Source organism: Quercus suber, unplaced genomic scaffold (genome assembly GCF_002906115.3).
Source record: "Quercus suber isolate HL8 unplaced genomic scaffold, Cork oak 2.0 scaffold_61, whole genome shotgun sequence".
Taxonomy (NCBI): domain Eukaryota; kingdom Viridiplantae; phylum Streptophyta; class Magnoliopsida; order Fagales; family Fagaceae; genus Quercus; species Quercus suber.
Window position 1 is genome coordinate 1,440,229 of NW_027069526.1, and position 12,090 is coordinate 1,452,318.

Below are 12,090 nucleotides of genomic sequence, written 5' to 3' on the forward strand. Positions count from 1 at the left end.
AGACGGTACGAACAAAAAATGCCAAAACTTTTATTCTTTTTATTTACTTTTTCTCTCCTCCCAACACATAGCTTTCTCTCTCTGTTTGGTTCTCTCATCTCTGTCTAGCCCTCTCTATTCCTCTTTCACACATTGCTGATCTCACCACACTTACCACCACTCCACGTCATGCCACCGAGCTTGCCATGCCATCCACCCCACTAGGCCGCCAATCTCTCACTGTGTGAGACATTTCTTTTCCTTTGTTTTCCAGTGGTTTTTTTTTTTTTTTTTTTTTTTTCGAGGGTTTTATTGTTGTGGGTATTGGTTGATTTTCATGGGTTGTGGTGGTACTTTTTTGTTGTTGCCGATAGGTTGTGAGGTTTAGGTTTATCTAGAGGGATTGGAGGTTTAGATTTAGGTGGATTTCTTTCTTGCTTTGTTATTGGAATTGTTGTAGTGGCAGTTTTGGGTTATGGATGGTTGTGGTGGTGTGATTTTAATGGTGGATTCGGTAATGGGTGGGTTCAGATGGGTTTCTTTTTTTTTTTTTGGGTGTTTATGTGGTTTTTGATGCAGTAGTTTGGTGTCTTTGATGGTGGGTTGTGGGGGTGATGGACGGTGTTGATTAGTGAGGTGGGATGTGGAGCGGTGGGGGTGGTGGTTTTTTATTTTGTATTTTTATATATTGTTGGTTTTTTTTTTTTAATGTTATTTTAATATTTTTATATATTATTTTAATGTATAGAATTGAAGAATAGAAGATGTGATGAATGGTTTATTGTAAAATGATGTGGTAAAATAATAAAATATGTTGTTTGATGTGTTAAAATGACATAATTTTGCAATGCCTGATAGGAATGCTCTAGTTGTTATTTTCTATCCTCAAATCTCTCCAAATTGGAGAGATAGGATCTTGGTGGGCCCGGAAAGAAAACTCCTAGGCCTCACTATGGATGCCTAACTATATTTGGGAAGTTTTCTAGGTTGGTCGCACATTGGATCATTGGCGACGTGATTCTTGTATGCTTGTAATTCTAGGGTAAGGTGTGTGTATGTGAGTCCCTTTTTCTTATTTTTATTTTAGGAGTTGTCACAAACCATTGGTTTTATATTAGGCGTGATTGGTCACCTAGAGGTCTAATTCATTTTAAGTTGCCTAATTAACTAAACCAAATTTTAATGGTTTATTAATTAAGGCAAACTGAAAAGTCTTGAACCAAAAATTTTGAACTCGAAAGTTTGGTTATAGTGTAGGGAAAGTGTTAAGCACCCCACAACACCTATCCAAATATAGCACCTCATTTTAATTTATTTCAAACACTATCTTTTTAGTGAAGAAGATCCTTGATAGATTCTTTTCTATCCAGCTCTTCATTTTCTTTTCTCCTTCGATCCTTGATTCATCAAGATTTCTAGGTTTCTCCTCTATAGATTCTTAACAGCTTCTTCGATTCATCGAGCCATATTTCTGAACCTTCTATCTGCCTGATAGATTCTCAATAGATTCTTGATCCATCGAAGTGAGTTTTGTCGTTGAAAAATCCTCGACAACACCTCGATAGATTCATATCTGTTGAGATTTAGTGCTCGGCAGATCTCGTTAGATACCTTGATCCATCGAGTTGCGTTTTATATTTAAAGGCTGAGCATGAAATCAGATCTCACTTGTCTCATTCTGTCTCAACAGAAACTTTTCTCTCTCACCCCTAACACTTTTCTTTCACTCTGATCTTTCTACCCATGTGATTTTCAGCCTAGATCAAGCCTCAATCACTTGGTAAGTGTTCTTAAACTCTTCTTTTACATGTATTCATGCATTTTAGACCAAGGTTTTGGAGTTTTTGAAATATTTTTTTGGGTTTTTGAGATGTTTGTGAAATTTTTGGGTTGGGTGTTGTTGATTTAGTGTTATATGCTCATGCATTGCATTATAACAATGTTTCATGCATTTTAGATGTGTGTTTGATTATTGTTGATTGTATGCGATTAGGTTGGATTGGATTTTTACCCATGATGTTCTTAATTTTTGCACATCACATGCTCATGCATTTTTCATGCATACGTTTCTTTTTTTCCTTTTTTTCTTTGCTGTGATGGCACCCAAAGCACATAAATCCACTCTGGCTCAGAATCCTCTTGGTTCCAGGTCTTCTTCTTCTGATCCTCTTGTTCCCCCTCTCCACGTTTAGTTCCATGATGAGAAAGCCCAAAAGGACTTCTTGGAGAGCTTTCAAAAACGTGGCATTCATTCGAAACGCCAGGTTATCTAGTCGGATTTTGCCGTCACTCCTCTCCCCACTATCATTCAGACTCAGGGCTAGAAATCTCGACTTGAGAGACCCATAAGGTGTCCCATCATGTTTATAAAGGACTTTTACTCCAATATACATGGTATCGATACATTTGTACCTTAATTTGCTACGACATTCCAACATACATGTATCATAGTTACCTCAGATCTTATATTCGAGGTACTACATGTTCTGAGGGTATCGCATCCTAACTACCTCGGCTGTGAGCGTTTTCGGATTGTGTCTAGAGACGAGCTTCTCTCTTACTTTTGTGAGACTCCTTCCACATGGGGTGGTAAGCTAAACACCCCATGCTTGGGCTTTCCAAAAGGTCCGAGGTTCCTTAACATGGTGATGACATTTACTCTTACTCCTTTGTCTCACTATAACTCTACCACTGAGCCTCATGCTCGTTTTCTTTTGTCTCTTCTAGAGGACCTCTCTATCGACTTCCTTTCTCACTTTATCAGATCTGTTCTAGATGTGTATCAGGATACGACTACACGTGATAAGCTCATCTTTCCTTCAACTATCACGCGTATCCTCCGAAACTTCTCCATTCCCATTCCTGACTCTCCTGTCTTCACCACCATGGGTGCCATCAACGTCAGTTCTGTTCGGTAGAGTGAGGCCCAGCTTTAACCGAAGTGGCCACGGATGGAGACGAATGATCTTGCTGCTTAACTGTTCCTCCTTCCTTCTCAGCTCCTTCTATATCTGCTCCTTCTTTGGTAGCTGGTGTGACCCTAGAGGCCATCATGGAACAGCTTCAGAGGATGGATGCTTGTCTTAACCATCTCATCGATGAGATGTGTCAAATAAACACCCGCGTCAGTCGCATTGCCCGCTGACAGGCTCGTCTTGGTGTTTCGCTCCTTCTCCATCTCCTTCTCCAGAGGCTTCGGCTAATGAGGATGATGATGCTGGTGATGATGAGGATGATGATGTTAGCTCTTCCGGTGATGACAAGATGATGACCTCTCGGTGACTTGCCCTTTGTCATTCGTGACAAAAACGGGAAGTAGTGTTGGTTGAGAGTAGTCTTGTATTTAGGGGGAGAGTTATTATAGGACATTTTTTGATAGGGAGAGTGCTTATACTTTTTGAGGGATGTAGTGAGGTTTACTTGTACTTTTCATTTCTTTCTTTACATATAGCCTCTTGTACACCATTCTTGTGACCATTTATGACATACATTGTACTTTATTTTTATATATATGATGATGTATGTTTTTCTTTACCTATATCTACATGTGTTGTTTCTTTTCTTTCTTTATTCACATGTTTCTTTATATATGCAATCATTATTTATGTTTCACACATGATACTTTGATGAGTTTTGTTTAAGTGTTTCAGAAAGATAGGTTGTGAAAGTCTACCATGTCATGAACTCTCTTCTTGTAAAGTTTTTCAAGAGTTTATGTTAGATTTTTTTTTTTTTTTTTTTTTTTTTTGTTGTATTTCAACAAGTGGTTATGAGTTTAGATGTAAAGTTTTTCAAGAGTTTATGTTAGATTTTTTTTTTTTTTTTTTTTTTTTGTTGTATTTCAACAAGTGGTTATGAGTTTAGTGATTTAAGACTTCTCTCATGATTCATTTGTTTGTAATGGTTTTGTCACGAAATGCCAAAGGGGGAGATTGTTAGGGATATGTTTATGTAATTGACTAATCCTTTGACAAAATGCACTTTACTTGTAATTGTGTAGATCAAGAATGAGTTTAGTATTTCAAGAAACAAGTGTTCAAGTTAAGTATTGAAACTATGCAAGTTTAACCAAAAAACAAGTGAAGGAAGTGATGTTCATTAATGCTCGACAACAATCTCGACAGAAAGACTTCTATCGAGATTTAATGTTGAAACTCGACACATGTTGTATCTGTCGAGAATTACGAAATTAGGTTTTCCAGATCTGATTACACGCATATCTTTAAGTATTTGTGTAGGGTTTCTTTTTCTCACAACCCTCTATATATATATATATGGATTATTTTAAAGGGATGCAAAGTGATAATACATGCATATTGTGGAAGAAACTAACCAACTTGAGTAAGATTGTTGGCTGCAAAGTGATGAACTAAAGAACTTTGTAGCCAACAATCTTCCTCAAGTTGCTTAGTTAGTCATGTATTAGGATTCGTGCATTGAACGGAGAGATTGTCGCTACAATACAAGTCCAATTGGGTATTGGGATAAGAGTTCAATTGTAGGTTGGTATTGAGTACTGTGATTCCTTTTACTTGTAACCGCTTGTGATTGATAATAGTGGATTCTTGGGAGTGGTGACTTAAATTCACCCAGTAGGGTTTTGCCTCAGTGGTTTTTCCCATTCGTAAACAAATCATTTGTGTCAAATTTATTTTCCACTGTATTTAATTATTTGGTGATTTGTTTGTGCTATCACGCTATTGTATGTAATTTGACTAATTAATTACCTTGGGTAATTAATTAGTTTGCAAAGGGGCCAATTTATTTTAACCCAACAGAATGTTTTTAAAAGTTTAAGGACAAAACAATGAACTTTTGAAAATTTAGAGACAAGAAAAGAACTTTTGTGAAAGTTTAAGAATAAAGATGACGTTTTACTCTTTTAAAATTTTTTATTTTTTATAAAAAGGTTAGAACATTATGAAATATGCATTTTGAACAATATAGCACGTCATAAGAAAACTTTGTAACAATATGGAAAACGACTTTTTGGATAATTATTTAATTGTTTATGTAAAAATGGAAATAACTAAAAATTTTAATTTAAAATAAATTATAAATAATTTTAGTGTAATTATAGAAGGTAGGGCACAACTTTGTTGGGTTGGATTTCATCTATGAAATTAAAAGAACTTTTTTCTTTTGACTCGAAAAAACAATTTAATTATAATTAGCTTGGCCCAAGAGAAATTCTTGATTTTGGCACTAGATAAACACAACGGGCCAATGATTAGTGAGATAGCGTATCAAATCAGTATGTGACCTATAGCTCTGAATTTTTATGAGTTTCAGTTAATTTAATTAGTAAGATTTTTGATGGTTGAATAAAAAATTTAAGATTCAATTTTTGCCATTAACAAAAAAGAAAATGTTAACGAGTGCCTTTAGGGCAGTATTTGTTAATAATTCATTTAAAGAAAGTTTTTATGGGAAATGAAAAAAAAAAAAAGTAATTAATATTTTGACAACTTTTTTCATTTTCCATAAAAGTGGTATAAAAACTTTTTTAAAATAAGTTATTAACGAGTTAGCATGCCCTAAAAAAAAAATATTGACATCTTTTTATTTTTTCTTAATTAATAGATCTGTCATTTCAAAGTTTTTTAATTTAATTTTTTGGTTTTCGTATTGCGGGTTTCTAATTAGTAATTACGTCCAATATTAGATTTGGCAAAGTTGTTGGCAAACGACAATGGAGCCACCATAATTTATTGAACTTTTATTTGAAACATGTAAGTCAAATACTTATCTATTTCACAGCCGAAAAACTCAAAAAAGTCAAATATTTGTTTTTGAGAATCTAAAGCAGCTCTACGACATTGCCTCTTATATATATATATATATATATATAGCTACTTTTGACTTAACAAAGAGCAAATGTGTTCCATGACTCCATCCAGTCACGAAATGAAGTCTATTTATTTTAGTTTAAAACTAGTTGAAGGCCTATGCAATGCATGCTTTTGATTACTAACTTATAAAATATATAATTCTATTGAGAATTAATAACTAAATAAATAATTATTACTTAATTTCAAAACTCTTGTCTAACGTACCAACCACGTCATAATAATGATTACATGGAAAAAGCCCTAAAATTCAAACCTATATTATTAACTCAACAAGTTTCTAAATAATAATAATAATAATAATAATAATAGTAACTCATTAGACAATTGATATTATTATTATTATTATTATTTTTTTTTTTTTGAGAAACAATTGAGATATTATGTGAAAGTAGAAATGAAAATATAGACTTAAAAATATATAAAGAGCCTTAATAGTTTAAGAAAAAAAATACAAAATGGTAGCTGTACTTCTAGGAAGTTACCTGAAATTCCAAGATCATAGCCAATATTACAATATGAGAGTAAATCTGAGCAAAAAAAAAAAAAAATCCATGACCACATTTAGAATCATTCTAATAGAGCCAAGCACTACATCCATATATAGGTACAAATGCCCCTCTGCAAATGGAAAAAAGAAAAGAAAAAAAAAAAAAAAAAAAAGTGAACGTGTGAGAACTGAGAAGAATATATAGGTACAAATGCCCCTCTGCAAATGGAAAAAAGAAAAGAAAAAAAAAAAAAAAAAAAAGTGAACGTGTGAGAACTGAGAAGATGAAAAGTGAGAGAAAGTGAAATTAAGAAAATGAGTGGAAAAATTGAGAAAAAACTAAAAAGAAAACATTTCTTGGACGTGCCAAATGGGATTGTACTAGATAGAGATGGTTTGCTAAGCTTGAGATTTATATAGGGATGCCAAATACAATCAGATACGTCAGTCATCTTGGATCATAAAAGAGTTACAAACATGAAAAACTCGTACTATTATATCGGTTGAGATTTTGTTGCCATCTTAATGCGTCTCTGAAACATGAAGACTCGTATAACAGATACAATCATAATCTAAAAATAATTAATCGTAAGAGGTAAAACACATTTAAGGATATGTGTTATGGGTGATTAAGTTGTATCCATTATCCAGTAAATTTTTCTGAACTCTTTTAATTTTATATATATATATATATATATGTGGCAAGTAGCAATTAAGCTTCTGTGTATATCCAAAGAATTAGTAAATGAAAAGTTTTATTTTTCAGCCAGTAAAGGATAAGTTTATAAGAACATTTAGGCTATTGTTTCTATCCGAAAAAATGTTGCATTTTTGGTTCAACCACTTGACAATTAAATATATATCCATTTATATGGTATATGATATCAACTTATTTTATTTTTAACCTATTTATATTTTTTGTAAGTTTTAATTTTTTTAGCTTCAACTTTTATATAATTTATTTTTAAAACAAAATAAACCAACAGAAATAATCTCATTCCAATAAACTTGAATAAAATTTGTACTATTGGGGTATGTTTAAACTCTAAACTTAATACAATAATTTTATATAGGTAAACCTTCAATGAATTCCCTAACAGTGCCGTTAAATTATGATAATGACCAAAATCGTCCTATCTACGATATAAAATAATGGCCTTTCTTAGTCAAATTGTTGAATTTTCAGAGCCTTGCTGGAGAGGAACATTTAATATAAGACACAATGTAGCATTTGAATATAATAATAACAAGAACTGGTTTCTGGTGGTCCTTCAAAAGAAAGATTGGTTGTAATTTAGTGAATCTTACAGAACAGGTGCCTTTCTTCTTGTCAAAATATAAGGGTTGCCATCAATCAGTTTGGATGACGTGGGAATATAAAATCGAAAATTAATCAGATTTCTTTTCAATGAATTAAAATTAATCAGATCAATGTACTGATGTTTGTACTTTGTATGTCAAAGTTACAATTTTTAAGTACATTTAAATTTTTAATTGAATTCAAACACATCACTCATGGCTGCATTGATCAGATTGTGAGGGTCATGCTTATTCCCTTATATCTCTAGCAAGTTTGGCTATTGGTGTCATTATTCAGGCAGCATAGTATACTCTTTTTTATTAGAAAAACAATGGTTAGAGTCTGGCATCGCCCATTATTACATCAAATTATTTATAAAAAAAAAAGCAAGGTTGATATCATTTTTTTTTTTTTAAATTAAGAATTGTCAACACTAAATTGCTATTGATACTCATTGCCAAAGTAGGGTTTTTTTCGCAAATAAAATGATCTACAATACGTGTTGTCAACGTGTTTCTTGTAGCATGTGGTATTATTACCGCATTATTGCCATTTTATTTAGATATTAAAATAATTCATTGTTGTATCGTATAACATAATTACGAATCTATGATGGAGATGAGAGAATAGTGGAACCCAATATTATCCCAAAATAATAATAAAAAGTGACCAATTGCACCATTACTATAATAATTTAGTGAGTGGATAAAACTTTCAATTTTTTGACCAATTCATTAGCTGTGCAAATTACATATCTGGTTTAAAAAAAGAATAAGAAAATAGAGAGTTTGAAAACTTAAAATGATTTCCTTAATTATATTATTTGAAAATTGAATCTGAAATTGGAGGCTAGATTGGCCATGCGTAATACGCATGCTTCAATTAAGTCAACTGTAGTACAGGTCTAACATTCTTCAGTGCAGCATTATATTGCGGCTGGCCAGTAGTACTAGTATTACTTATACGACTTGCTTGTGATTGTCTGCACGAATTAACGGCTGACTCTTCAACATTCGTTGTCCTTGGATGCAGTGCCGGCTCAAGGCATAGGCAAGTTGGGCCTAGGCCTAAGGCCCCACCAAAAAAGTAAATTTTTTCTTAAGAAAAAAAGTTTCACTTTTTATAAATAAAGGCCCAAATTTTTATAAAATTATATATACATTTTTTAAAGATTGTACATTTTTTTTTATTAGTGATGTTAAGGATATTACAAATTTTACTATTAGCTTACAAATTGCCATGTTATTAATCACAAAAAGTGATATAAACATTCATTAGTTAAATTGATGAAGTTCATCAATGAGAGACAATATCACATTATATTTTGAACATTTTATAGTATTTTGACCAATTCATTAGCTGTGCAAATTACATATCTGGTTTAAAAAAAGAATAAGAAAATAGAGAGTTTGAAAACTTAAAATGATTTCCTTAATTATATTATTTGAAAATTGAATCTGAAATTGGAGGCTAGATTGGCCATGCGTAATACGCATGCTTCAATTAAGTCAACTGTAGTACAGGTCTAACATTCTTCAGTGCAGCATTATATTGCGGCTGGCCAGTAGTACTAGTATTACTTATACGACTTGCTTGTGATTGTCTGCACGAATTAACGGCTGACTCTTCAACATTCGTTGTCCTTGGATGCAGTGCCGGCTCAAGGCATAGGCAAGTTGGGCCTAGGCCTAAGGCCCCACCAAAAAAGTAAATTTTTTCTTAAGAAAAAAAGTTTCACTTTTTATAAATAAAGGCCCAAATTTTTATAAAATTATATATACATTTTTTAAAGATTGTACATTTTTTTTTATTAGTGATGTTAAGGATATTACAAATTTTACTATTAGCTTACAAATTGCCATGTTATTAATCACAAAAAGTGATATAAACATTCATTAGTTAAATTGATGAAGTTCATCAATGAGAGACAATATCACATTATATTTTGAACATTTTATAGTACTTTTAATTAGCGCATTTTTCTTTTTCATTTCTATTAAGACTCTCAAAGTACGAGACCAATAGAACCTTAACTCAATTGAAACCCTAAAATATTTCAAAAAGATGTTACAAATGTGTTAAATCATCAATTATAGATTAATCTCTCCTAATAGTTTGAGACTTTGATTTTTGTAAAATAATATCCTACAAAGCCATACACCAAATAATATCTATCTAAATTTAAAAATTAGATTACAATTTTATTTAACTATGCATCGTCTTATATCCAAAATAAAGTATCTTTTTCAATCGCAATATATTTTTATTTCTTTTTATTAATATTTATAAGTTCAACTATGATATTCAATTCTCTATATGAAATTAACATTAATCTAGTTGGTATTATTTATGTACTTAATGTATTAAATTAACCTTAATTTGATTAGTATTAAATAATTTTGTTTAATTAATATTTACATATTAAAGGCCCCGCATAAATTTTTCGCCTTAGGCCCCAAATTATGTTGGACCGCCCCTGCTTGGATGGCAGCTTATCTTCAAATTGGTCAATTATACTCATTTTGTGTGACATAGTTGTGTACAATTTAGATACCATATAAGCCAAATCAACTAGAATAATTACAACATTGAGGTTTGGATTCATATAGGAAAATTTGTGATACGTTTAACATATCTATTAAGATTATGAATTATATGCATAAAAAAAAAAAAAAAAGATTATGAATTATATAATTAACTTCACGATACTTGTTCGAGAAGCTAATATTATCAAAGGATTTTGCTACTTTACTTTAAAAATCAAGGGGGTGTTTGGTAGAGTAGTTTGAAAATTGTTGTTTGTAATTTTTTGAAATACGTGTAGGTAAAAAAGTGTGTTGAAATACATGAAATACTATTTAATAACTAAAAAATATTGTTTAAAAATACAAACCAAACGGGCCCCAAATATTCGCAGAGAGCTAGAGAATTTTTTCCATCTTTCAATGAGTTGATGATAATCTCCTAATCACTTCCAAGAACAACAGACGGAACTCTAATTTCGAAGGCCTTCACTGCTACCAATGCCTAATAATAGTTGAACTGTAAATCCCTTGACACGTGATTATACCTTTTGAGGAATAAGGAAAAGTAATAATGGTTAAAATAGAGAGTGAGCTGGTGATTTTATGACCTTGCGTGTATAACCATTCTTTTTCTTTTTCTTTTTTTAAGGTTAGGGTGTCCATGCATGTTTTTTTTTTTTTTTTTTAATAGATGTGATAGAATTTTTACTTTAAGATATCAATTGATTTTTGGTGTATGTATAATTTAAATTATAAATCTCTTATTCAACGATAAGAAACTTTATCAATTAGACTAACTAGTATGTAACCCCGTGCTACCGCACGGGACTGGTTAATTGTAATGATGCTATTGGCCAATTTTTTTGTTTTTGTTTTGTTTTTGTTTTTTTGGGTTTATCACACAGATGATAGAATTACATCAAACAATGAAAAATATATATTGCATTTTATTATTTAAGTAATGCTATTGGTCTTTTTTTTTTTTTTTTGGTTTATCATACATAGGATAGTATTAGATAAAAAAATAAAAAACCAACGGACCCTTAATATCTTTGTATAGTGAGTTCCCAATCTATATATCTATATATATAATAATAGGTGAAGCAGAGAGAAAATCCAATTAGATTTCAATTGGATTCTCAATTTTGCGCCACTTGTCCTAACCAAAACTCAAAAAAAAAAAAAAAAAAACTAATTAGATTATAAATTTGACTCCAATTTTGTGTCATGTATCTTATCTAAATTTTCTAATTTTTGTGCCCAAATAAATGATGTATTAACATTTAACACGGAAGCCAAGAAAACCACAATGATTAATGCTCATTAGCCTAAGCAAGAACATCTTACTTGCACACTTTTATGGAAATTATAAATTTGACTCCAATTTGTGTCATGTATCTTATCTAAATTTTTTAATTTTTGTGTTCAATAAATGATGCATTAACATTTAACACGGAAGTCAAGAAAACCACAATAAAATACTCATTGGCCTAAGCAAGAACATCTCACCTGCACACTTTTATGGGTAATCTCAATAGAGTCTGGAGCTCTTCTAATCCCACAACCAGAACCAAGAAGTCCAACGAGAAAGACTATAAAACTAAATATCATCTCTTCCTAATTCCATATCGTCATCCCATGTCTCCTCCTCTCTCAACGTCTACCACTAGATCCACACATTACCCTCTCCTCCTTTTACGGATTTCTCAGAGCAAGGTCAGGTTCAAACACAATGTTCAATCCCACTCTTCCTTATTTCACACTCTCATACATTAGCGTTCATTGGCGCCTCTAAAAGATTTCAAGCTCAATGATCCGTTTTATTTTTTAATGCCCCTTATATATTTTAAATAATAAAATGCAATATTCTCTTTTTTCTTCACTGTAGCATCACTTAAATAATAAAATGCAATGTTCTCTTTCTTATTTTTTTTATTTTTTTTATTT